The sequence below is a fragment of the Vanellus vanellus genome, assembly GCF_965231255.1.
Source record: "Vanellus vanellus genome assembly, chromosome: 6".
In the NCBI taxonomy this organism is placed as follows: Eukaryota; Metazoa; Chordata; class Aves; order Charadriiformes; family Charadriidae; genus Vanellus; species Vanellus vanellus.
In genome coordinates this window covers 17,904,917-17,929,199 of record NC_138911.1, presented here as the reverse complement: position 1 = coordinate 17,929,199, position 24,283 = coordinate 17,904,917, and positions in this window count along the sequence as shown.

The window sequence follows — 24,283 nt, the reverse complement described above, 5'->3', positions numbered from 1 at the left end:
CACCAAAATGCTTTCGCCATTTGGAGACCTCTGAGCCAGCCTAGACCCACAGGAGCGGGTCGCAGTTCTGCCCGGCTTGGCTATTTTTCCCCCGTGGCTGTTGCAAGACTGGAAGAGAGAGTAAGCGTGGCTGGGGGGAAAGCAGGCTAACTCATTCCTTCACCAGGGGCTTCCCCTGTGGCTCAGTCCTTCAGCTCCTCTCGTTTTCTTTTGTACCTCAGCTCCCTGCCTGTAAAACTGGTAGGAGCCATGTGGGGATTCTATATTAGCAGCATGGGATGTGCAACTATTTCGTAAGTGATGGATCTGTAGAAATACTCAGAAAGAAGTCAGAATTTTCCAGAAATGACAGGCTTTGCCACAGACTTTACATTCTAATTTTTTTTTTTTTTTTTTTTTTTTTTTACAAGCAGGCTGGCTGCCTCTGTCCAAATGCTCTCCTCCTACCAGCAAAAATGAGGTCTCCGGTAAAGACTCATTTTTCCTAGCCTTGTATTTGGATACCCTCAGTTGATGAAATGAATGCACAGAAGCACCCGGTGATGGCTCATTTCCAGAAGCTTGCAAACATGCAGTGACTGGCCATTCCTGCAGTGTTCAGGTGCGTTTGTCTCATGACCATCCTCGAGCAAAGGGACTGTGTTCTTGTCTGCTCTGCGCCTTGCGTGCTGAAGTAGCTCTCACTGACAGAGCCCCAGGGTGCTCCTCCAAGGCCGGTGCTATTAATATTAATGATTTTACTCCCCATCCATACTCTGCAGTTCCTGGGAGGCCAACGGTCCCTCCTACCCCAGCCTTGATGCTTTTACGCAGCGCCGTGTGAGACGCTCCACATTCCTTAGCTATAAGCCTCTCCAATCATGCACCAGCTCTCCAAAACAAGTTCAGAGCGTGACTTCCAGCTAGACAGATGACGTGGTTCATCAGGCCCAGAGGTAAAAGGTAGAAGTATTAGCAACACGGCGGCTAGGTGGTACCCACATTCCTGCCACTAACGTCACCAGCATTTCTGCCTGCCAGCGTGCAGCTATTGCATTCCTCAGCCCAAAGAGAGGCTTTTTTTCCTTGAATTTCATATATGGCAAAAGATGGAGAAATCCCTGTGAGACAAGCATCTGATTCTTCCCAGTTCTTCCACTGCTATTTATTAAGTACACGAAAAATAATGAAAACCAGTAACATTTGGACGGAGGGGAGAAAGTCATAGAGTTCAGAAAATGAAATTGAAATGAGCCTCTTTCAGAAGTCCGTTCGTGTAACATTAAAATTTCTGCCCACTTGGAAAGAAGAAGGAAGGATAATTCTGAACAAAACCTAACAGCTTCTGGTGTAAATTTGCAAGAGTGAGAAAAGTGTGTCCTTGACAAATAGCCAGAAGGACAAACCGCAGCAGTGATCAAGCCCTTCAGGATCAGGAGTCCCAGTGAATGGTATAGCTACTGAAAAAGAGAAAGGATGCAGAATAAGATAGCACAACTGATTTCAAAGCTGGCAAATATGACTCGATAGTGTGAGACACAGCTCTATTTCCGTCTCCATGTCAAAAGGGTATTGGGAGAAAGTAATAATCTACAACGCAACTTTGCAGGGAGATGTGTGAGGTGTTCAGAAGCCCATTGGCAAGGCTCGTCCCGGCTCTTGTTTCACCATGAAATGCCAGTTTGTGTTTTGCATCAGCAAGTTGAATTTCTGTTCATTTTTCTAAATCAAAGTCTTTTGAAAAATATTTTTTTAAAATATCCCAAGTTCTCACACCAACATTTTCTTAAAGGCAAATTTCTGTTCCCTTAGTCAGAGTGAATTTTCTCTCTATTATTTAAGAACAAATAGTAACACAAGCAACAATGCAAAAAGTTTTTAAATAGCCAAAACCGCAGTAAAGTCGACTCACAAATATCTCTGATATGTCAGCCTTTTGTCCAGATGTTGGGCAAAAAAAAAAAAACCCCGAGCTCCAAAATTTGAAGAATATAGCCTGCCAGGCAATGCTGCTCAGTTATGAAGTGGAGAAAGGTGCAAAACTGACTGCTAGATGTGAAGACAAACAAAAGCGTATTAGAAACACGGCACTTTTTAAAATGAATGTGAGCTTCAAAATAAAGGAGGGTGGTGAGTCTCCAACTTCTGATATGTTCACATTCCCACATTTTGGTATGTCCAGAGCTGGATGTTTTTCTGGAAGATGCAGCAAAGCTACTGGGCTCAGTATTGGGCTAATTGGCTGCAACTGAATAGCTTTGAAATATAGGAAGTCATACCAGATGTTCTCATGGTTTCTTCTGGCCTTAAACCCCGTGAATCTATGAATGAGTTTCTGAATCTGTGAAATCGCAAGTCCTAAGAATACAAACATATGAGTAGAGTTATATTTCTGGCCTCCAGATCAGAAGAAAGATATTGAATGTGCATTGTTGCGATAAATCAAAGAAGCAGCTAAATCGGAGCTGTAATAAAAGTCAACTGCAGATCTTTGTGCAGAAATTGGTCGTATGTCATGTGAGGACAAGGTTTGGAGAAGCGATTTCTCAACATCTGAAACAACTGCTTTTTGGAGCAGCCCCTTCCAAGCACTGTGGTGAAGATCCTCCCCTGGACTTGGTCCTCAAGGCCACACAGGAGCTTGTTTAATAAGTGACGATCAATGAGGCACTGAATGCTGTTGACCACAGTGTAATTGAGATGGGCATCCCTGCCATGAAAACCAGCAGTGCGACATTCAAATCAAGAGATAGGATTTTTGTTTTGTTGGGCTTCCTTAAGGGGAAGTTTGTCAAAACTGAGGAAATTGAAATCCATAGTCAGCAAGAAAGCTACTCAGCCATGGTCTAAGCATGGTCACACCAGGCATGTATCCACCCACTCCCCTCCTCTGAAAAAGGAAGAGCAGCAACAACAACAAACCCCAAAGGAATTATAATACTTTTGTATCATTTAATGGCACTTTTAAGTAATCTGATTTGGTTTGGGAGGAAGTCCTCTGTATGCCCAAGAACCGGATTCATGTGACATGAGTTTGAGTCTCACCGCTATAATGCCTTCTTACCAAGCTCTGAGCGTTTCAGTTTCCTGTCCTCACCACCTCTCAGCTACCTCTCTGGCTGGAGAAGGCACTGGAGCAACAGGAGCCACCTGAGACCCAATGTGCCTCATCAGCACAAGTGGGGTAATTTCTAAGACGCACAGTTGGCCACTGTGATGCAAACTTGCCTTCTCCATGCATGAGGGTGCTGGAGCCTTGCACAATGGGCATCTTTAGTTGGCTGCTTTAAAGCAAACTTCCTTCAAGAAACGGACACCTCGTTTGAACGAAATGGTCAGGAACAAAGCATGTGCTGCCAAAATTCTCCGGTGAAGCACCCTTATTATATAATACAGAGCTACGTGTGCCGTGCAAAAAGTACTGTATGTCATTTGCAGAGGGCCCATTGATGCTCTAACATCACCACCAATGTCACGCAACACTGGGCGAAGCAACGAGCACGGCAATATCACCAAGCAATACATAATGCCAATGACAGTGGAACTAATGTAGAGGCGATTATCCTTACATTATTCAACACTTCCAATTGCTCTCTGTTTTAAGTGGCTATATGATGTAATAATATATAAATACTGTAATGAAGGGTTTATTTATAGCCATCCTCAGTGTTACTAGTGAAAGTATTAATGCATTTTTCCCACGCTATGTTCATTGACCGCAGCAGAGCAACCCACTTTCAAGGGACTGTGTCAAAAGAGTGTTTAAGCCATTCCTCAGTCTTAGGAACAGGTGAATGGCTAATGTAGCAGGCAAAGTAATCTGCTTTAAATATGAGAATAAAATAAAAAAAAAAAAAAAAAGAAAAAAGCGAAGGTGAAGAGAGGACACGCCTCAAATGGAAAAAGAAGGTTAAAGTGTCTCTGAAGCTGGCAACTACTTTTCAGCCTGGAGACCAAAGGACTCCCTGGAGCAGTAGGAGCTTGCACCCAGCTCTCATTTTAGACAGGAGCGTTGAGGTTGCAGTGGTCAAACCTTGGGGCTGTGTCAAACATAGGGCCAAAAGCAGCTTAAGTTCTCAGAAATCTGGAATGATGCCATTTGCACTTCCAGTCGCTCGCGATTTCTAACGGCATTGGCCTTAATTGAGTTGGTGTCCCTGTATAATCCTCCACATCCTTCAGCTTTCCAAACGACCCTGGAGCCACCAGCAGCCTCCAGGTGTTTCTTCCTCCTCCCTGAGGATGGTACGGAGAGGAAAACGGCAGATCTTGAATGGCTGATGATGCAGGGTTTTGGAAGGACTACGTGGCATTTGCAGAGACACCACAACACTCCCGTTCCTACGCTCCATCTGCAAAGAGAGTTCCCTTTCACTCTGAACACAGCGAAAATGGGAAAAAGCAGAAAGAAAAATACTCCCTTTTCCCTTGTGGGAGAAAAGTGTGATTTCATCATTGTGACGTGTGGGTTTCTTGGCATGTGTAGGAGAAGCCACAATTACCTGGGGAGATGAAGCTGTGGAGATGGGGCTTCTGGCTCTCTGATCCACCTTCCTCCCATGCCACACCTGAGCCTCACAGCTTTAGGCTGGTCCAGGAGGAGTTTCTTTTCAGAAATTCACCTGCTACCTGCCTTTGCCCCTATTTGGGGATGAGCTTTGCCTGCCTTTAAATCTACTAACACATGCGGCTCATTGTTCCTTGCAGGGTGTATCATTAACGGCTCTTTGAGCAGTGGACCCGTGGCAAGACTTGCAGAGAAAATGTCAAAATTTCTCTAGACAGTTTAGGGCTTTCCCCATTCATCTTTCTTACAATTTGCCACTCTGAGCGCATGAAAATCCTGTGTATCCACGTGGGCTTTTAGTGTGAAGCAGAGCAAGAAATAGGGCATCGGCTTTTCGTGCAAGAGTGACAGCAGGAGGGAATGTACCTTCCTCCACCACATTGGCGTGCTGCTGGCAAGTGCAAGAAACTGCCTTTTTTTCCCCATTTAACAACAAACAGAGCTGCACTGTAAACAGCATTCATCACACAGGGAGTTCCACTTAGAACTGGGTGAACGCTAGAAAAAATACTATTTACAAGTCCTCCCTCAAATAAAACCCATGAGTTTATTTTGGCAGTGACAGCAATTCTCCTAGTGATTGCTTCTGGCAAGCGATCAGGCAGGTACAACAACACTTGCTGAAATATTCATAGGATGGGGACATGTTGCAGATGCTTTGTGTAAATATGAACCGTCGGACAAACGCTTGTGCAAATCCGTGTTCACATGGGTCTGTGCAGCGAGGGGTTTGCATAACTGGTTTGGAGAGCTGTTTGTGGGTTTGGGGGCTCCTCGAATCAAAGCAGAGGAGCTCTGCCACGTGACAGAGGTAAACAGAGACGTGCAGATGAAAGGGCACAAATGAAAAAAAAGAAAAAAAAAAAAAAAGCAAATAACAAATACTTGAACTGCAGTCAGGCTGCGTAGTTTACAAGCCACCCAAAGACTGAGAAATGGCCAGTGAAATCATTCACGTAATAACGGCGCGTCAAACACATCTGTAAAGTTCCCGCAGCGTTTGCAAACAGAGGCTCGAGTTCAACAGGATTTACTCAGAGCGGTTCATATGATTAAAATCAGGCAAGCATGTAAATATCTTACTGGTACAGGGCCAGGAGAAGGGACCACAGTTGCATGGTTAATTGAGTTTGGCAAGTAGTCATCCAGTTCTATTTTCTCCAGGATCGATGCATGGAGTGGTACAGGAAAAATTAAGGATGGGAAACGCAAGGAAAGGAAGAGCGATGGGAGAGCTGGCTGGGCTGGCCGATGTTCAATAGGTGGCACCTACAAGCAGGGACCCGAGGCAGGTGCCACCTCCCACCGGCAGCTTCTAAACGCCCCATTACGCTTCTCCTAACGCAGTCGGAGACTTAACTGTGTGCTGCCTGTAACCGAGGCGTCTGCATGTGAAAGCAATTGCAATGGCTGGAAAGGCTTGGGTTCTGTTTTGTTTGTGTTGTTCATTTCCTACAAATGCAATTACCAAGGGATAAATTAAATTAGGTTGTAACGTTATTTTGAACATCTTTTCTGTTTTGCTTTACTTCAAATTTTCTGAGAGGCCAGTGTTTACAGTTAAAAATACAACTTGGCAGAAGTACAATCAGGAGTGAGCAACACGTACCACAAACAAAACCATTAAGACCATTTAGAAAATTTTTGCAAAAGACAATCAAGTGTTACGGGACTAATTTCCCACTTGGTCATCATGGTCTTATGTCAACATTAACACCATTGACTTCAGCTGAGCCCTACAGGCACAAAGCTTGTGTGATGGGGTGGAAAACTGGCCCAGTTTAGGATTATGTATACCGTATTATTTAAAAGACAAAGAAGCGAATCCCAGGAGTGTTTAAGTACCCTGAAGTCTCTGAGTGAAGCCCTTTTCCCACTAAAATCAAAGGCAGAGCACCCGTGTACTGGCAGGGGCTGTCCCCTACCTGCCATTGGGAAGGCATGGCCACCAGCAATGCACGTTTTGGGGCTGGATACGGAGTTTAGGACAGGATGTGGATGGGTTTGGAGAATGGCGAGATGACTAGAGAAAAAGGCACATGTTCCTCCCTACGCACATCATCCCCCAGCCACAATACCTTCTTATTTCTCACCAGTTCATGTTTCTCCATTCTCAGAACAATATTTAGATTATTCCTGACAGACTAGGAACTATTTTAAAAGCTCCTCAAATAAGTCAACGTAATTTATTTTTTTTTTATCTATATGTGCAGGGATAGAGAGATACATATATAAAAAAAAAAAAGATGGGAGGTGTTTCTTACCTGGTTGATCATTGGTTGGGTTTTTTTATTATTATTTTTAGGTCTTTTAGAAAAGCGATTATACTAGACATGTTGGGTTGGCCACTAGGATGACTAAAACAGTTTGGGAGAGGAAGAAGTTTGTGAATATTTCAGGGTAATTACTAACAGTTAGTCCCAGAACCAGAAAAAAAAAAAAAAAAAAAAAGAGGAGAAAAAAAAAAAAAAAGGCAAAGAAAAAGAGAGAACAGCTTTCGCCTGTTACTGATTTCCTTTTTGGTTACAGGGGCCATTGTTTGTTTTAATGACAGGAAAAGAGAGCTGTCAGAAGACATTTGCATAGTGCAAATAGGGTCACAAATCAGAGGGACTGCGTAGATCATTTAGCAGCGAGCCGGCAGCCATCAGTGTGCAACTGCGAGAACAAGATTGTTTCCTGGAATAGGGGGAAAAGCTGATAGTTTTTCCACATGCAGTTGAGGGCTTGAGCAAATCTCGGGGAGAAAAGCTTCCTGCTTGTGACGGGGTCCGCCGGGCTCTCGTGAAGGTGTTGCTGCTTGTTTATTTTCCTAGCTGCGTGCTTAAGATGCGTTCTTTGAAAACGTAGCCGATGGGTCTGTTTGTATAGACTGCGCTGCTGGTGAGTTAGACCAGGGGTTTGTGTTCATTTGGGAAAAGAGAAAGAATCCTGGCCATCAGAAATGTTTACTATATCAGGAAATGAATTCACTACTTGAGGGTTCCAGTGGATATAAAACAAAAATTAAAACAAGAGCCTTGTATAAACCCACTTTGTATTGTCTCCTCCATAAACAGCCCCATACGTGACAAAGCTCGGAGCGAGCGGGAGAGGTAGTTTTATTGGGGCATGTGGAAGGGAGTTAATTGCTGTCGTGTTTTGATTTTTTTTGCACATGTTGGTGAGTTTGAAGTGAAATCTGGTCTTCTTTTTTCCCTCCCGTTCCAGGGAGAGCTGAGCCTTCGCTGAGAAATAACACTAGGCAAAATGACTTCAAGCTGTCACCATTACACAACCTAAACTTTATTTCTTCATTAATGCATTACAGAGCAAAAAAACAATGAGAGCATTCCTCTGGAATGTGTGTTTACTGAGCACAAAATGATATGTTTACTGAAATAGCAGTTGCTGCCGGGTTACCCAGTGGGAGAGAGCTTTCTCTTTCCGCACCGGTCTGAGACCCCAGTGCCGCTCTGCTCCGCAGCCTTCGATGCTGGCGATTTCCCCCCGCCGCCCCGGTCCCCGTGCAAGCAGAGGCCAAGGGGGTCCCACGGGAGAAAGAAGCAGCAGTGCCAACCCAAGCCGAGGCTCGGCATCATCCAGCAGCACCTTTCTGGTGGCTCTGGCAAGCCCCGGAGGAAAGGAGAAAAAGGAGGGAGATTTTGAGGCATCCCTTCCTGGAAGAAGCATGAGTTGGAGGAGAAGCGGCTAAGCCTGGGATTTTGGGGCGGGCGGCAGCACTCCTCTTGGCGCAGGAGCAGGAGAGATGCTCGGGGCGGAGGACGGGCACGGGTGGCACGTGGGTGAAGGGCAGAAGGGGTGGCCGGGGACTGGCAGAGCAGCTCCTGGGTACAGCAGCGCTGGGGGACCACGCCGCAGGAGGAAGGGTGGGAGGGCAGGCGATGTCCTTTGTGGTCACAGTAATGAACACATCATTCCCCATGGCCGGGACGTGATGGGCATGTTTCAAACACCCCAAACAAAACCAGTCAGAGGAGGGAAGAAAGGGAGTCGGGTAGACAAAGGAAAATAAAACTGGCGATGGAGCTTTCTCCTTTATCCTAAGAGTCAAAGCAAACCGTGTCCGTACATGTGTACACACACAGGTGCGCACACGTGCACATCCTCCTACCCCCAGCCAGTCTCATAAATTCAAAGGTAGAGGTTTTTTCTCTTTATCCCACTAAGATGCAGGCAGCAAAAACAATAATTAAGGAGCTTTTGCTCAGTACAACTGCCAAGCAGACATCAGGCTGGCTGCAGCACTCTTTGGTGTGGATATCGTTCTCCAGTGCTTCATAACTATCCCAATCGGAACAGGGTTCATCGGTGCCCCAACCAACAAAAACACAACTGCAATGTTTTCTGTTCGTCCCCGTCTCCTTTAAAGAGAAATACACACACATACATGGAGGAAAAACAAATCCAGAGAGTGCTTTCTAACCTGGTACAGCATATTACACTAATTAAGGGATGCTGTTACTCATGCATCATTCAGGACCCTGCCAAAACTGGGAACAAACAGTCCCTACAATCTGGATAGGACTGTCTGAGCTGAACTTTGCAGAGTTTTCTGATCTGAAAAAGCCCAAATAGGAAACATCTTTCCCCACTGCTAGTTCCCTGCGGTTGGCAGTATACCGGGCAGTGCTCTCACCCTGATCCACTTCTCTACAGTCACACATTGACAGTCTTGTCCAGCAGTGACTGCAGGGCAGGTGGAGGGACCCGCACAACGTGACGTGCCGTCATCATTCTGCTGGGTTGCAGCAAAGACCTCAGGGGCTCCGTGTTGCGTCAGCGCCTGCCGTGGTGGGAATGTCCCTGGAGTCCCAGAGGAGGCTGCACCCGAGCATCGCCTCCACCCTGGAGGTGAAAGCATCTCCTTGCTGTGATACCCTTTGTCCTGGTGCTGCTGGCTTTTTGGATTCTCATTCAACACCGTGGGGACACTGCTGCCCGGAGAGCCAGAGGCGTCATGTCCCCCCCGCCCAGTCCCTTCTTGCCGAGGTGTGGAGGACAGCCGGGAAAGTCCATCAAGGTGTCTCTGGCCATGGCTGAGAGGGGCCATGGAAGCGTGCTATTTGCGTACGTGCCATGTATGCATCTCGGCACCACACTGAGAAGGATTGACAGGAGCTGCAGAAAGGCTGAGTAAAATTTTCCAAAATACCTAAGTGATGTAGAAGCCTCCTGTCCTATTTTTAAAACATGACTGAAGCATGCAAGGCCCAGAGCCTTAAAGGTACCTCTGCAGATAACTCCTGTGGAGCTGGGCACCTAAAAAAGCTGAGCACCTCCAGCCGACCAGCCTGGTGAGCTGTCCTCCCTGCCAGTCTGGTGTCCCCTCCCCTCTTGGTCACCTCGGTTCAGCCCCCGACGTCCAACAGGTTGTCTCTTCTGCAAGTCCTGCAGAGACCTGTGCAAACCACCGTCGAGCTTCTGTCCCCCAGTAGGCATCTCTCTTTCCTTCCACCAATCCCACCAGAGCTGCTTCATACTTAGGTTTTGATCCCAGCCGTGGTGCTTCTGTTTTTTTTCTCCTTTTCTTTGCTGATCCAGAAACCACTGCCAGGTGGTAACTCCTCTCCAGCCCGTCCACCTTCCAGCTGGGACATCCCCGACCCTCCCAGCCTCTATGCACAGGCATGTTGCTCTCAGCAGACCTTGCAACTCCAGGATGGTGGCAAGGTGACTTTAGCGGTGTCTTTTCTTGCCGGCCAGCGGGCTTGCAGAGCCCCAGCCCGGCTGGCTTGGCCCAAAATATCTCAGGCTGCTTCCGCAGCAATGAAATGACGCCTATTTATTGCTGCTGATTATTGCTAATGACAAAGGCAGGTGGCCGGGGCAGGCAAAAGGAGAATGGCAAGGCTCAGAGAGATGGGAGAAGATAAAAAGGTCAAAAAGCAGTTATTTTAGCTTTGTGCAATTTTGGAAGCAGAGGACTGTTTGCGTTAGATGTAGCAAGCACAGGTTTCAGCTGCAACAGCACACTCTTCCCACTCCGTGTTTTTGCAAAACTTTCTGCCTATTTGTAGCACCTCCTGCTGTATTGCTCACACCAGCCCTTGCTCAAGAAAGATACTGGAGCCATACGTCGGAGCCGTATGTCTCATCGGCACAGCAAGACTTGAGCAGAAGCTATTGCCAGAGGCAGAAATACTCTCATGGGTGCAGCCAGTAGAATAGGTGGAAATTTTCCAAATTTCTTTTTGCAGAGGGAACATTTTTCCCCATGAAAAATGTGGAGGGAATGAAGGCAAGGCTTGATAATGACTTTTATGACATGTCCTTTCCCATTTCTAAGTTCTTCTAATTGTCTTTTCTATCTTACGATGCCCTTGCGAAGCCCCGACTCTCTCGCTGGTGTCAAGGCAGGATTAGTGAGGAAAGAAATATTGCCACCCAAGCTGCGGTGCTGAAAGCTCTTTCTTGTCAGCGCTCTGATACAAATAACCGTATAGATACCAGGACGTGCTCCTAAAGTTTCTGTCGTTGCGCAAGGGCCCTTCTGGCCTCTCAGCTGCTGTGGCAGCGCAGTGCTCTTGACTTTCCCACATCTCCCCCAAGCAAATCCTTCCCCTGCGGACTGGAAAACAGCGTTGAGGGTGCTGCTTTGCAACGGTGCCACGGTTAGTGAGGATGGAGCGAGAGGCAGGTAGGAGAAGATAAGGGTTTGTGAAGCAGCAGCAAAAGGCGGCCTGGGGGCTGGGAGGGAACACAAGCACCGTGCGGTGCGTCGGCTGAATCGACCCCCATTGCTGCATGCACTTCACGGGGGGAAGCCTAAACCACCCAATATTGCAGCGGGATCTCTAATATGGTAGTGGGAGAAACCCATTAATAGTGGGATGTCAGCATATCGCTGCGAAGCAGCGCAGGAGCTCATAGTGATGCAAGCACCTACACCAAGGACAGGTCCAGAAGAAGGATGAACTCCTGCATGCCCTCCAAACACCGTCCCTACAGTACAAATTCACCTAACTTTTAAATGCCAGGGTGTCTATTTTGCTCTCCTTTGAAGTTGTGAGATGCTCGTAGAGCCATTGGCGACTTGTGAGCTTGTGTCTCTGCAAGCAGTCACCTGCTGAACCCCAGGGACCACTGCACATCCTTCGGGTACCAACAGTTACATCCCTTCCTGCGTGGCGCAGCGCTGGCCCCTGCACGGGGGAGCTGCGGCCACGGGGAAGCCACGACCGCTCAGATTAATGCCTTTGATAAATGGCCACCCTCCCACTTCCCTGCTGCATGGACCAGATAGCTGCAAGCCAAGGCCATTACTCAGCGTATCATCAGGTGTGTAGCTGTGTCCTGTGCACTCCGAATTGGCAGGGAGATGACTATTGGAAGGAAGCTGAAGCCAAAAGGGCTGTGGCATCTGGCCAAATCCGCTGTCAATTTTAAAGCTGATTCCGCTGTTCCTCCTGTGGAGCAAAACAACCATATTTTTCATTTTGCAAAGGACAAAGCTCAACAGGGCTTTTTTTTTTTTTTTTCGTTTTGGGCTTTTTTTTTTTTTTTGGTTGTGTTTGCTAGGAATTTATTGAACGCTGTGACATTATTCTTCTTGCTGTCAGGAAACAGGCTGACTCCCCTCCCAAGTAGCAAAGTTTGGCTACTGAGCAACCAGGCTGCATGGGGCTTTTTGGCCACTGGTGAGGCTACTGTCTTAGATGGTGGCCTATGAACGTCCTTCAAACACTTGGCGTAGAAGACTTTTAGCTGTCAGCCTCTGGAAGTTCCCCTATCAATGGGCGATGAGCGGGTAGCAAAGCTTTTGGGCCCAAAGAGAACAACAAAACCCCACTGCCGTAAAACCTCTAGTGCAGCATCTGGTTTGGTTTATGCTCTATGTGTGTTGCATTTCATCCTGGGATAGTGGCCCTCAGCCGCTCGGGGTGCGCGCTGCGTGGTCTGGGGCTGTTGGGGAAGGCGCCCCGCTCCTCAGCATCTGCAGCTGGTCCTGTGTGCGGAGAAATGCGGTGGGAAATTTGTAAACCTGAATCCTCCTTCCCTATTCCTACAGTGGAAAGTACAGGAGGAAAAAGACAGCAGTATTTTTTATTTTTTTTTGTGAAGGGGATGGGCAGCAGAAACAGGCCACGAAAAGGGATGGTAGAGCGAACCAAGCAGGAACTAGTGCTTTCCTTATCCCCCCTTCTCCCAGTTATCCATCATGATTAGGCACCTGACCCATCCACCTCCATCTACACTGAAAATCTGGTGCTTGGCCACCCACCAGCCATCCTTTTTCTGTGCTGGAGCAGGTCTCATTCGCGGGAAATTTCCCTGGCCATGGAGAAACCGGAGCAAGAAGCGGTTTCCCCGGGTTCGTTCCATTATTCATCGTTATCCTCCCCTCGGGCTGCCCTGAACAATTTCCTTCCCCTCCCCTCCGTGTACACCCTTTAAATGGTTTTAGAATACAGCACTGAAAAATAAAGTTTAAAAACCCCCAAAACCCAAGGCATTGAAAACATTCAAATATATTTCTCGGCTCTTTCCTCCCCGCACCATTGTCTTAGGAGGGCTGGCGCGGGACCAGACTTCTTTCTTATTACCAATCTTAACTGCTCCACTGGGCATCGAAAAATAAAGCCCTATAAAAGTCACTAATTAAATAAGTTCTCCCATCTGACCTAATACAAGCAACATGGGAGGTTGCATGATTTTATTATTTTTTTTTTAAGGGTTTTTTTTTTTTTTCTTTTCCCCTCTCTTTTGTAGAGCCCGCTATTCTGACAGGGATTCGTTGTTTTTCTGGTAAGGGAGAGGGATTTCAAGGTCACGGAATGAATAAATGATGATAATGTGCGGCTGTGGGGAGAAGCGGGCACAAGCGAGCGCGGCAGCAGCCGAGGTGCTCGCTGCCTCCCTGGTCCCCTCCGGGGGACAGGGCTGGGGTCGTCCCTCCCTGCGGCGGCTGCTTGGGTGCTCAGCCTCCCCGCTATTGTCTGCTGGGGCAGCCGCTTCTTTTTTATAATTATCATTATTATTTTCTTCTCTTGCGACTGGGGAGCACGCGCGCGGTTGTCTCGCCTGCGTGTCCCTCGCCCTGAGGCTCTGCAGGTCTCCCCGGCTCCAGGCCTTGCGGGGTGTATGCCTGCCCCCAAGCAAGCGAGACGGAAAATTAGCAGCTGGATTTCCTGTTATTCTTGGGGATTTTGGATGGCTTCGTGCAGCTAGATATTCGCCATGCTCCGCTGCGGCGTTTCCAGCACTGTGCAGCAGCCCCCTCTCTTACCCCCTGCTCTGTGGGCACGAGCCCACAAGTGAGATGAGTTGGGCGGTCTCAGCCCGCTGCTCCACCATTGGGGCTGCGCGGGGCAACATTATTTTCTTTTCTCCTGACTCACTCGCTAATAAGCTTGCCTCTTGTGAGAGCATCCCGAGGTTTTCTAATAACAGGAAGCGGCGCGCTGCCTGCTCCGGGGTCCAGCCGCGTGTGGGAAGAGGTGTGGCTGCCTCCAATTTCGAGGAACACCAGTGTCACAAGCGGCCCCAGTCTCGGCGTGCTTTATCCTCGGCGCCTTCCTTTGCTGCTTCCAGCGCTATTGCCCTTTTTTTCACTCGCTACCCATATAACCCAAGGGATTGCGACTGGGATCGGCCCCTGCGGAGACAGACGTCTCAGGGGAGAGGGCTGCAGCTCCCAAAAGGTGGCAGGTAGGGGGTGGGGATGCTGAGCCCGGGAAAATGAGCGCCTCTGCTGTGGCCGCCCTGTTTCGAGTTGCCGGATGGCCCAAAGCCGGTGCTGTAGTGAAGCAGACATCGAAGGGGTTGAGCCCATGCCACCAGAGGATTTCCCAAATCTCTTTCCTTCTTTTAACGCAGAAGCCCTGGCAGTGAAGGGTCTTGCTCTTTAACGAAGCTCTTTAATGGGTGGGATCTGCCAGCTAGAGGGGCCCTTTGGCTGCTCCTCCCGCCTCTCTTCACGCCTGGAGAGGCAGGCAGCACAGACCCCCCGGGACGCCTCCCGACGGCCCCGATTTCGCTCATTCTAGGCCATGCTGAGAATTAGTAGCTGCAGGAGTCTGCCTCTCTCCGCCCCTCATTGGGACTAATTTTCTTATTTTAGTTTGATGCTTCGCTTTGCTCCCACCTGGGCTATTTATTCTATAGCTTTTATGCTATAGCTAGGATAAATAAACAGTGGCAGAGAGGGGGCTGTGGCTATCGGGGAGGGCAGGGATGGGTGCTCGGGGCAGGGAGAGGGTGGCGGGAGCCTTGCCCGGCACCGGGCACTTTCCTAATGAAACCTCCCGGAGTACAGGCCCTGGAGCCATGGGAAAGCCATGCAGCATCCAGCCAGCTTTATTCCCACGGCTGTGGCGGTGGAGTGTGGCCGTCGGTTTCGAGCGCAAGGTGCTGCCGGGTGGCGCGACCTCTCTGCAAACCTGCCCGACAGCAAAGCAAACCAGAGCAGCCGCGTGGAGCCGGCAGGCTCGTTGCTTAACCCATGGAAAGACTTCAAATGATTTTTCTCTGACCGGTCGCTTCAAATCTCCCAGCAAATGTCCTCTGGCTATTAACTTTACGTGGATGTTCCTGCGTACTTATTTATTAACGAGAGGCCTGTGGAAATGACAAACCCTAAACAAATGCAGGAGACTGTTCGTAGAACAATTAAATTTGCTTTGCACCAGCTTGTGGCCTGGAAAAAAACAGCTCTGAATTGGGCTCATGTCAATCTAGTCATAAGACAAATATGTTGTGTGACTTGGCTTAAATGACGGGGCTCTCCGCTGGCTTTCCGAGCGGTGGTGAGCGCTTTCAGTTAGGGACCGGGACTCAGCAAGTTTCAATTTGGTTGACACTTCAGGCAAGTTGCATTATTTTCTGCGCACCATCTGTAATCTGGAAAGGCTTCCGACCTCATGGGTCTCGTGCCGCGTATGCGGTGGAAAATATCGGAGATACTGCCCTCTTAAAAGTCGGGTTACAGAAATGAAAAGCAAATAAGCTGCAGACCAAGAGCCAGGATGAGAAGGGCATGAGCACAGCTGTGATGGAGCGAGCTTGACTCCAAGCTTCGTAAGACACCCTGGCCAAGGCCTTAGCAGGACCTAACTGGCTTCTTAGCCTGCAACTCGAGGAGGAAACCCTTTAAATTTATATGTTCTGTAGACATTAAAAATATGAGATCCATACACTGTCACTAATTTATTACCTTAGCAAATTTGATTAGGAGAGAGGCCAAGTCTTAAGTGCAGACATAAACTGTCCTCCGGTAATACAAATGATAGCCGAATATTTAATATGATGTTGAGCATCATGGTGCACCTCAAAGGGGAAGATCTGGGGACTTGGCCCTCTTTCTGGTGACTTTCTCTGGTCCGCTGACGTCTCTTGTTGCCATTCTACGATGTGACCATCCTCTGCAAGGCCTATGTTCCTGCAGGCCACCCAGCGGAGATGGCTTTCATTTTTCCGTGGGTAAAGGCTGATAATAACTACAGGTGTTTGGGGGCTGCTCTGGGAAAAGCAGGAGACAAATCACGTTGCTTCTCCAACCAAGAAAGGCCATGGATAAAAGACAACCCTTTAGTCTTCTGCAAGGGCTTTTGTTGGGAGGCGTTGCCCATCTTCTGCAACCTCTCATGTTTTACAGTCAATGCAACTCAAGCTAAAAGCATTTTTAGCAGGGACCCTGGCACCAGACGGGGTGGTAGGAGTTAGTGTACCACTGGGCAGGAGAGGGCTGTGGGGCTTGGGGTGAACCATTTGCTATGGATCAGTAAAGAAACAGTAATTGCCACAAAGCTTTTTCTGCAGGAAAAAGTAATTGGCTCCTGATGGACGGCCAGGTGTAAGGTGGCGGGGAAGCAAAATGGATCGTAATATAAATTCTAGCTTAGCCTCTAACACCAAACCTCCAGAAACAGCTTTTGTCTGGTTGGTGCTTGGGGACTTCAACAGACAAAATAACTGAGATGTCCCCTACAGAAGGCGTGAAAACGTATCACAGTACAATACAGTCATGGTTAAAGACATTCATCTGGAGTACAGAATATCGGCGTGTTCTGCAGTATTCACGCATAGCTTAAATACAGCACTTCAACTGTATATTTGCATCAGGATAATTCTACAATCGAAGGCTTGGTAAAAAAGGCTTATCCTCTTTTTTCTTTCGATGTAAATATCCCCATGTTCCTAGCTGGTTAGGACACAGTCAAGAAGGGAATAACCCATTACATACTTCATTATTTTCCGGATAGCAGAGCGAATCTCCTAGGAATATTTGAAATGTAAAGGGTATTATAATATCTAAAATCAAATGACATGAATTTTGATGGTGTGTCAGCACTTGCAACTAGCACCGCTAATGCTGATTTTTGGGGAGCCGTTACTCAATATGCACCTCAATAGAAGATGAGATGAGGATTGCCTTACAATCAGTTGCTCTGTTCGTTTTCTAAACAATACCACAAAATAAGGCATAGATTGACCCCTTTTTTTTACCTTTCCTTATTTGCAAACCACAGCTTCAGTTACCCCTGATATTTTGTAATATCAGCCTCTGAGACACAGAAATGTTGAAGCAAATCCCTACATATTCAGAGCTGCGAGCAACATTCTAAAACATTCTTTATGATAGCCTTAAAATCAGAATTACCCAGTCTAGTACATGCTGAAATTTACGGTGGTGCATGAAAGCTACGACAAACAACCTCTGACAAATATTTAGTTGTAACTCTTATTTCAGCACGCGTTACGGCGAAGCAGTGCAAGTGGAAAGGGATGCTGTTGGGCAGTCGTGGACGTTAGTTTTCCATGCCAGGTTTCAGATTTTGATTTCAACAAGCAAAATTATCTTAACCTACTTTACCCATTTTTCTCTGGAAAAAAAAAAAAAAAAAAAAAGAAGCTGTTGTTTTTTCCAGAAACTCTCTTGATTTTATAAAATGTTTGAAACTTGAGAAGAGGCTGGATATGCTTTGTCTCCATGAGAACTACTTCATCCTGATAGATTTAGTGGAGAATGTGTCTGTGCTCCATGAATCTTCCCCTAAGAAATAACCGAATGTATTGTTTCCAAATACTAATTCTCTCAACTTCTTAAAATCCCTTGGCACTTATTATATTCATTCCTCGCAAGCAGTAGTGAAAACAAATGTTCTTTGTGTAAACAGACTTTGACAGAATGTGGGAACCTAAATAAATATGGTTATAATATGGTATAAAGATCAACTTCAAATTTGAAGCAAACTGAAAGTGCACGGGTAAAGAGTCTTGTCACTCAGCTTTACAAAAAAAAACCCCAAATATACACTGAAATGTATTAAAACAGGTAAATATCAACTCTGAGGCTCCTAACTGCGTCATATGTTTGAAGACACTGGAACTATGTAAATACGCAATGTTAAGTAAAACAGTCGCTCTAAAACGTCCTTTCTTATAAAACATGCTCTCGTATCTGTTATTCCCCTCCAAGAAAAATGAGCATCCTACCGGCGCTGTTTTCCTCTGCTGGCCAGAGACACAGGGCGTAGCTCTCCGTTGGAGTGGGCAATGACGTCGTAGGACCGATGGAAACCAAGGATATTTTGAAACGTTTATGTGGCTTATTTAAGTTAGGGGGGGGAAAAGAAAAAAAAAAAAAAAGAAAAAGAAAAAGAAAAAAAAAGTACTTAGTCTAGAAGGCACAACTGGCCACAAAGCCTTTCTATGAGATTGGATACCCTGGGTGGTTTTCTGAGGCATAAGGCCAAAGGCCAAAAGAGCAAAACCACCCAAAAAGTGTAATAATTACCCTTCGGGGCAACGGCTGCATGAAGTGGAACGTATGAATATAGACAAGGAAAACCCATTAAGTAATATTATTGACATGCATCTGACGTCGCCGATAGCCAACCAGCGCTCGCCACTTGTGCTCCGGATTTCTGAAATCATTTCTTAATGGAATAAGGGTTTTTTAATTCATAAGGTCTTTCTACAGATGCTGGAGGATGCAGGTTTGCCAGCCATTCACGTTCCCAGCCTGCGTGCTGTTAATAAATCCAAGGTTTAGTTGAAGCATGGTAGTACTCCGCTGTTATATCGGTATTGCAAACAAGTTTCAGCTTCATGCAATAACATAAAATTGCCATATATCAGCATTTCTTAAGCACCTGTCCCTGACAGTGCCAAGCCACTCCGAGAATTACAGGGGGAAGAAATGAGAGAGGCCATTTTCCATGCGAGATGTAGTGCTGCGGTGACAAATATACCTTTTGATTACATAGTGCAAACAGACTTCAGTGCCAATTGCAGAGGCAAAATAAAGGAAAACAGGGTTCAGACGATGCTACAAGCCTGAAAAATGTGTCTGGACCACATAAGAAAGGCATAAATGGACGATATGTGACTCTTGAGGTTTTTAAGCTTTAGGGTCCAAACGGCTGCTTTACTTCCATGGTTTAATAGCAAAGCAGTTTTAAGGAGAAGCAAAATCAGAGCTGAGAGAGAATCAGCTGAATAGCACAGTTGCAGGACCAAAGCTGGTTACCCACTTACCAGAGGGTGATATGGTGGTCATGAAGATGGGAGTAGTCCTGAAGCCGGGCAATATCTCCCCTCCAAAAGCCCGTACCAATTCTCCTCACCTGTGTCATGACATGGACACCGTTTCTGTTGGGCTGGATGTGAAGAAGATGTTTTTCTAGAGGAAGGCGTATCAGCAAGGTACGCTCCTACTGCCTGGACTTAGGGAAAAAACAGACTTCTCTCTGTTGTAGGTACAGTGAGGTGTGAAGACACTGATGGCTCTAGAGAGTCCATCCTTTTATTGGTTATTTTTTCCAACATTACAGCTCTGCAACTTTAAAAGTGTTTCTTTTCACTGCTCAGGGCAAATCTGCATTTGCCCAGTTTAAGAAAGTTGACCCTACTTTTGAGAAGCAACATAGTATTTTGATAACTCCAAAAGTCAGATACTAATCGCAGCTAAAAGCGGCACTTTAGAAAATGCCTGCCCAGGCAGATGAATACCCGTTCATCTTTTGGAGGTGTTTTGAATGTAGAAGTAATTGTACATCTGCTGGGTGAGTTGTACTTGAGTACAACTGCATGTTGTATGTTGGGATGGACAGTCAATCACAGATGCTATTTCTGAGACTTCAAGAGCCCCCAAATGCTTTTATTTAGCCTTCCTTAAAGATACACTGTACTTATCTTAGCATGTGTCCTGATGGTCTTTTTGTGTTCCTTTAATCACTGAACCAGGCTGCGATGATATTGCCTTACACACCAAGAGCAGCCAAAGCACAACCTTTCTGTCTTGCCTGTACAGTTGTGGTTGGTGAAATGTCTGCAGATGGAGTTGGACAAAGCCCGGTGTGCTTCGTGGGAGCTTCTGCTCCGGTCTGTGCTGAGCAAGTTTAGCTTAGGTCTCCTTGGTGCAGTCAGGCATTCAAGGCACCAAGGAGGGGCACAGCCCTGTGGAGCAGAGTGGATGGGTGTGTGAGCCCCCACGGTTTCCTCCATGGCGATGCCCAAGCAGACACCAATCCCAGCTCTTCATGCCAAGACCCTTCTCCACCCTGCGGGGGCTGCACAGTGAAGGCTGGCAGCTACTCGCCCATCAGCACCCCAAAGCCATGCTTCCCTGAGGTTTCACGGGTGGGAAGGGTCTGTTGAGGGAGGAGGCTGGGGCTGCCTGGTGAGGTGAGGAAAGCCAGCTCCGGGACCACCCCACGGTGGGAGGTGGACTTGTTTATCAGCACAACTGGCCTGGTACCACCCCTTTTCATTTTAGACTGAGTCAACCCTCCAGACAGCAATGAATGTACTCTTGTAAACAAACACCATGGGTTGTTCTTTTTTGTTGTTGTTGTTGCTGCCGTTGGATGTTTTTCTTTCTTTTCAAGCTAAAACTGCTTTGCCTTCAGAGAGCAGGGCAACGTAACCTTTGCAGGCTCTTGAGCAACTTTTAAATGGTCCCTGTTGGGATGGGAGCCTTTGCTTTCCTGGTGAAAGAGGCATGACCATGGGCTGTAAACAGCTCAGTGACAGTGGAGAGGGCACAGTGCAGGCGGGAGGGCCCTGGGCTGCACCCCGGTCCTGCTTTCCCAAACAATGGCATCACTGAGCTCGGTTCAGGGACGCACCCAGTGTGGGTGCTTACTGCAGCATCCGATGGTGTGTCGGCATTGACGAGACTCAGAGGAATGCAAAGGTTTCACCAAGAGCAGGAGAACACCAGGTGCATTAAAAATACAAAGGAGAGGCTTAAAACTCTTCCTTGACCTCGCCATCCTTGGTAGCACATGGGAAGAGATGCACCAGGGACGGCTGGTGGAGTCCAGAGCAGCTTGTCTGTCTCTTTAGGGTTTCCCCTCTGTTTTCTTCTTTTTTAAGTTGGGTTTTTGTTTTTGTTTCGTTATGTTTTGTTTTGTTTTTCATTTTGCTCTTTTCATGCTTGTGTAGCCCTGGTCACACTGTTGGCTTCCCCTTGCCCTGGTTGAGCATTACTAGTTGGCAGCACAGCATGTCCCCACCAGCTGGCACCTGGTTAGCTCTGGAACCTACCGATGGCTGTTGAGGGATGCAGTATCCTCTTCCCTGCCACCGGAGGGGATAGGATGCCTCCGGCAGCAGCAGTGACTGTAAGATTTTGGCTGTCCCATTTTCTCCTCTCCTGCCCGCTATATCAGATCTGTTGGCCCAGGAAAAGCGGTGAGCCGCTGGCTCATCCCCGCACGTTACTCAGGTGGCAGATGCTGCTCTACTCTGCGTGGGGAGGGAACTTGGCGCTCTTTTCCAAAAATGCCTGCCAATGCCCTTTGTTTGCCCGGCCACAGCAGCAAATTGGAAGCGGTAGGTCCATCTCAAAAATCAGAGGGGATTCTGCCTCTGCACATCACAGTTTGGAGGTTGAATGTTATGAAACTGAAGATGACTAAATTGGTCACACTGGGATATTTCCTAAGGATGCTGCCTTCCCTTGGGTGAACATGCTCCCAAGGGTTTGTTTCATTCATGCGTTAAACTGAGTGACTTCAATGTTGTTAACTGTAAAAAAGCAGTTTATTCTGTGCTTACTACAATAGCCCAGCCACAAACTGGGAGTTTTGGTAAAGAAGAAATTACACTTTGCTTTAGGGTCAGCCAGCAAAGTTTCTTTGCCACCAGCTTTTCTCTTTTTTTTTTATTTTTTATTTTTATTTCTTCCCCTTGAAGCCATTGGAGACCAGTAACCCCAGTTCACACAGTGCTTGCGGTGTCAGTGAACTCCTCCTTGCCATGCATTGAGCAAGCTCACAGCAGCATGGCAGCTCTGTGTCTCAACACAGCTACCTGTGAAGGCAGAGGGACACCAAGGAAAGCAATCTGCATGTTCCTCCCAGGTGCCTCACATCTCCTGCCACTGCAAGACACAGAAGTTGAAAGTTAAGCTTTTGAGTTACCAGCAATTTCCACTTTGGTGCATTATTGACTTTCCTGCAGTGCTTTTATAAGCCTGTTTAGAAGACAATAGACAATGGGAGAAGTTGCTGAGGCTCCCAGTGGACACATGTTGCCAATAAACCCCTGTAACAGAGGTCAAATGTGTGTTCCCAGAATAGCAGAGGGTAACTCGCAGCCTGAGGAGCGTAATACTGCAAATGAACCGATACAGAAGAGATGTCTTATTGTCTGAGCCATTGAGTCAGCTTGGCCCAAGAAGACTAATTTTCCAGAAGGTCTGATCTCTTTACTTGCTGCAAGATTATGACAACATGTCTCTTCCATTGGTAATGCTTATGTCTATGCAAAGGTCCCTGTAGCCATAGATATAAAGCTATTTAAAATGATTCAAAGCGTAAAGAGGTAACACCACCCTGAATGTCATGTTCTTGACCAGGTGCCCTCATTGGTGGAAAGCCTTTCTCTCCAAGTGAGACACAGGAGTGAGTCAGACAGCAGTTTCATGTGGGTGAGGTGGCTCTGCACAGTAATGGGGGGAGGGAAGGAATTACAAAACTTTATGTGTTATTTTTAAGAAGTTGTAACTTTGCTTTATTTTCCCTCGTACGAAGTCTCCTTGGGCAGGAAAGCATTTTTAACACATGGTTTGCAAAAAGGAAAAAACCATAATTAATCACCAAGTGGAGTTTTCTTCTTTCTCTTGTCACTTTTCAGCTCTTTGTGGATGCCAAAAAGAATTAAAAGCGTCTTTTGTGTGTGCGTGTTGTTTTAGATACATTAATTGTGCTCTGATAGCCAGAGGATGACAGGATGACTAACTGAATAGGGCAACCTCATGGTCATTTGTGTCAAAGATGACTTGCTGGCAGACAGACTGCTCCTGATGGGTTTCATGTTTGAAAGCCTGGCACACCAAGCTCTCCTTGGTGCTACAGGAGCTGCGGTGACTGCAAGGTGGTGTGAATAGCAATGTGAGCACGTATGTGAGCACTTGGGCTGACAGGAAGGTTTGCACAAGCCCCAGAAGCATTTTGGCAAACAAAACCTCTCTTCTTGAAAAAGCATGTGTATCACTCCACAGAAAGTATATCCACCTACAAATTGATCTAAGAAAGCCTGTGGGACAGCCCAAGTTTCCTCCACGCGCCATCTCCACAGCAGCAGGGAGGTGAGGTTGCTATCATGCAATGGCAACAATTGTCCTATGTTTAATATCTATTTTTACTCTTCTTGCCTCCATTTTTCCTGGCATGAGAAGGGCTGGAAGCAAAGGCACCGCACCCTGGAATTGGGGGGGGGGGGGGGGGATATTACGACGGGAGCACAGTGCCAAGGTTACAGTTAGATCCTAAGCTCCCCTTGATTGACGTCGCAACAATTTTATGACCAACTTTGTCTTATGAATACCCAAAGCTCTGAGCCAAGATGCAGGGTTTTTTTTTCTTCATTTCGGAGCCCATTAGTGAGCAGCCAGCAGTGGAGACAGGAAGCAGCTGCTCTGTAAAGGTCAGGTTGGTGGGCTAATTACGTTTTCTATTGCAGAACACCATGCCACCAAAGCCGGTGGAGTTACTTTAAGACCCCGAGACACCCAAATGGTGACTGCATGGCGAAACTAGCAGGGGAATCTCCACCTTGAGCAACCCACCATGCTGTTGGACAGCTGTGCCCCATCCAACTTGCAGGCTGGGCCTCCAGTTCAAATGGGCATAGGCTGGGGTGTGGAGGGTGAGAGGGTTAATTGCACCTAGCAGAAAAAGTGGATGTCTAGTGTTTCCAACCAAACCAGAGACCTGAAAATTTCCCAGCCGAAATACCGATTCTTCTTGGTTACTGAACTTCTGCAACCAAATTCACAGCTCATGCATCCAGCCCACTGCATCGACGTCTTCGCAGCGACTGCCTCATTTTGAGCAAAGTTCCTTGAGGGTTTGTTTTTTATTATTTTCAACTGTCTGGCCTAGAATATATAAGAGGTAAGATAATTAATGGGTATCCCTGGAAAGATACATGTCTTCCTGGAAATCCTCTTCTATGTTCATGAATTCCATCGCTAGCTATAAGTTTTGCCTGAAGAAAGGAAGCTAGGAGTGACAACCATGACCCAAACACCCCTTTGCTAGCATAGGAATGCCCTTGAAGGTCTTGCTCAAGGACCTATTTGTTTTGCTTTTTTAAAGGACGTGCATGTTGGCTTGATGGGAACATTCACTTTCTTGAACTCTTCACCGTCCAGCCATGTAAGGCCCTTCTCCACTTCTGTGCAAACCATGGGAGAGGAAAACCCTTATAATGCCATGCAGTCTAGTACTAGCAGGTTGCTGATAAGTCTTCACATCCTTCCTAGTTTCTGTCTCAAAACCT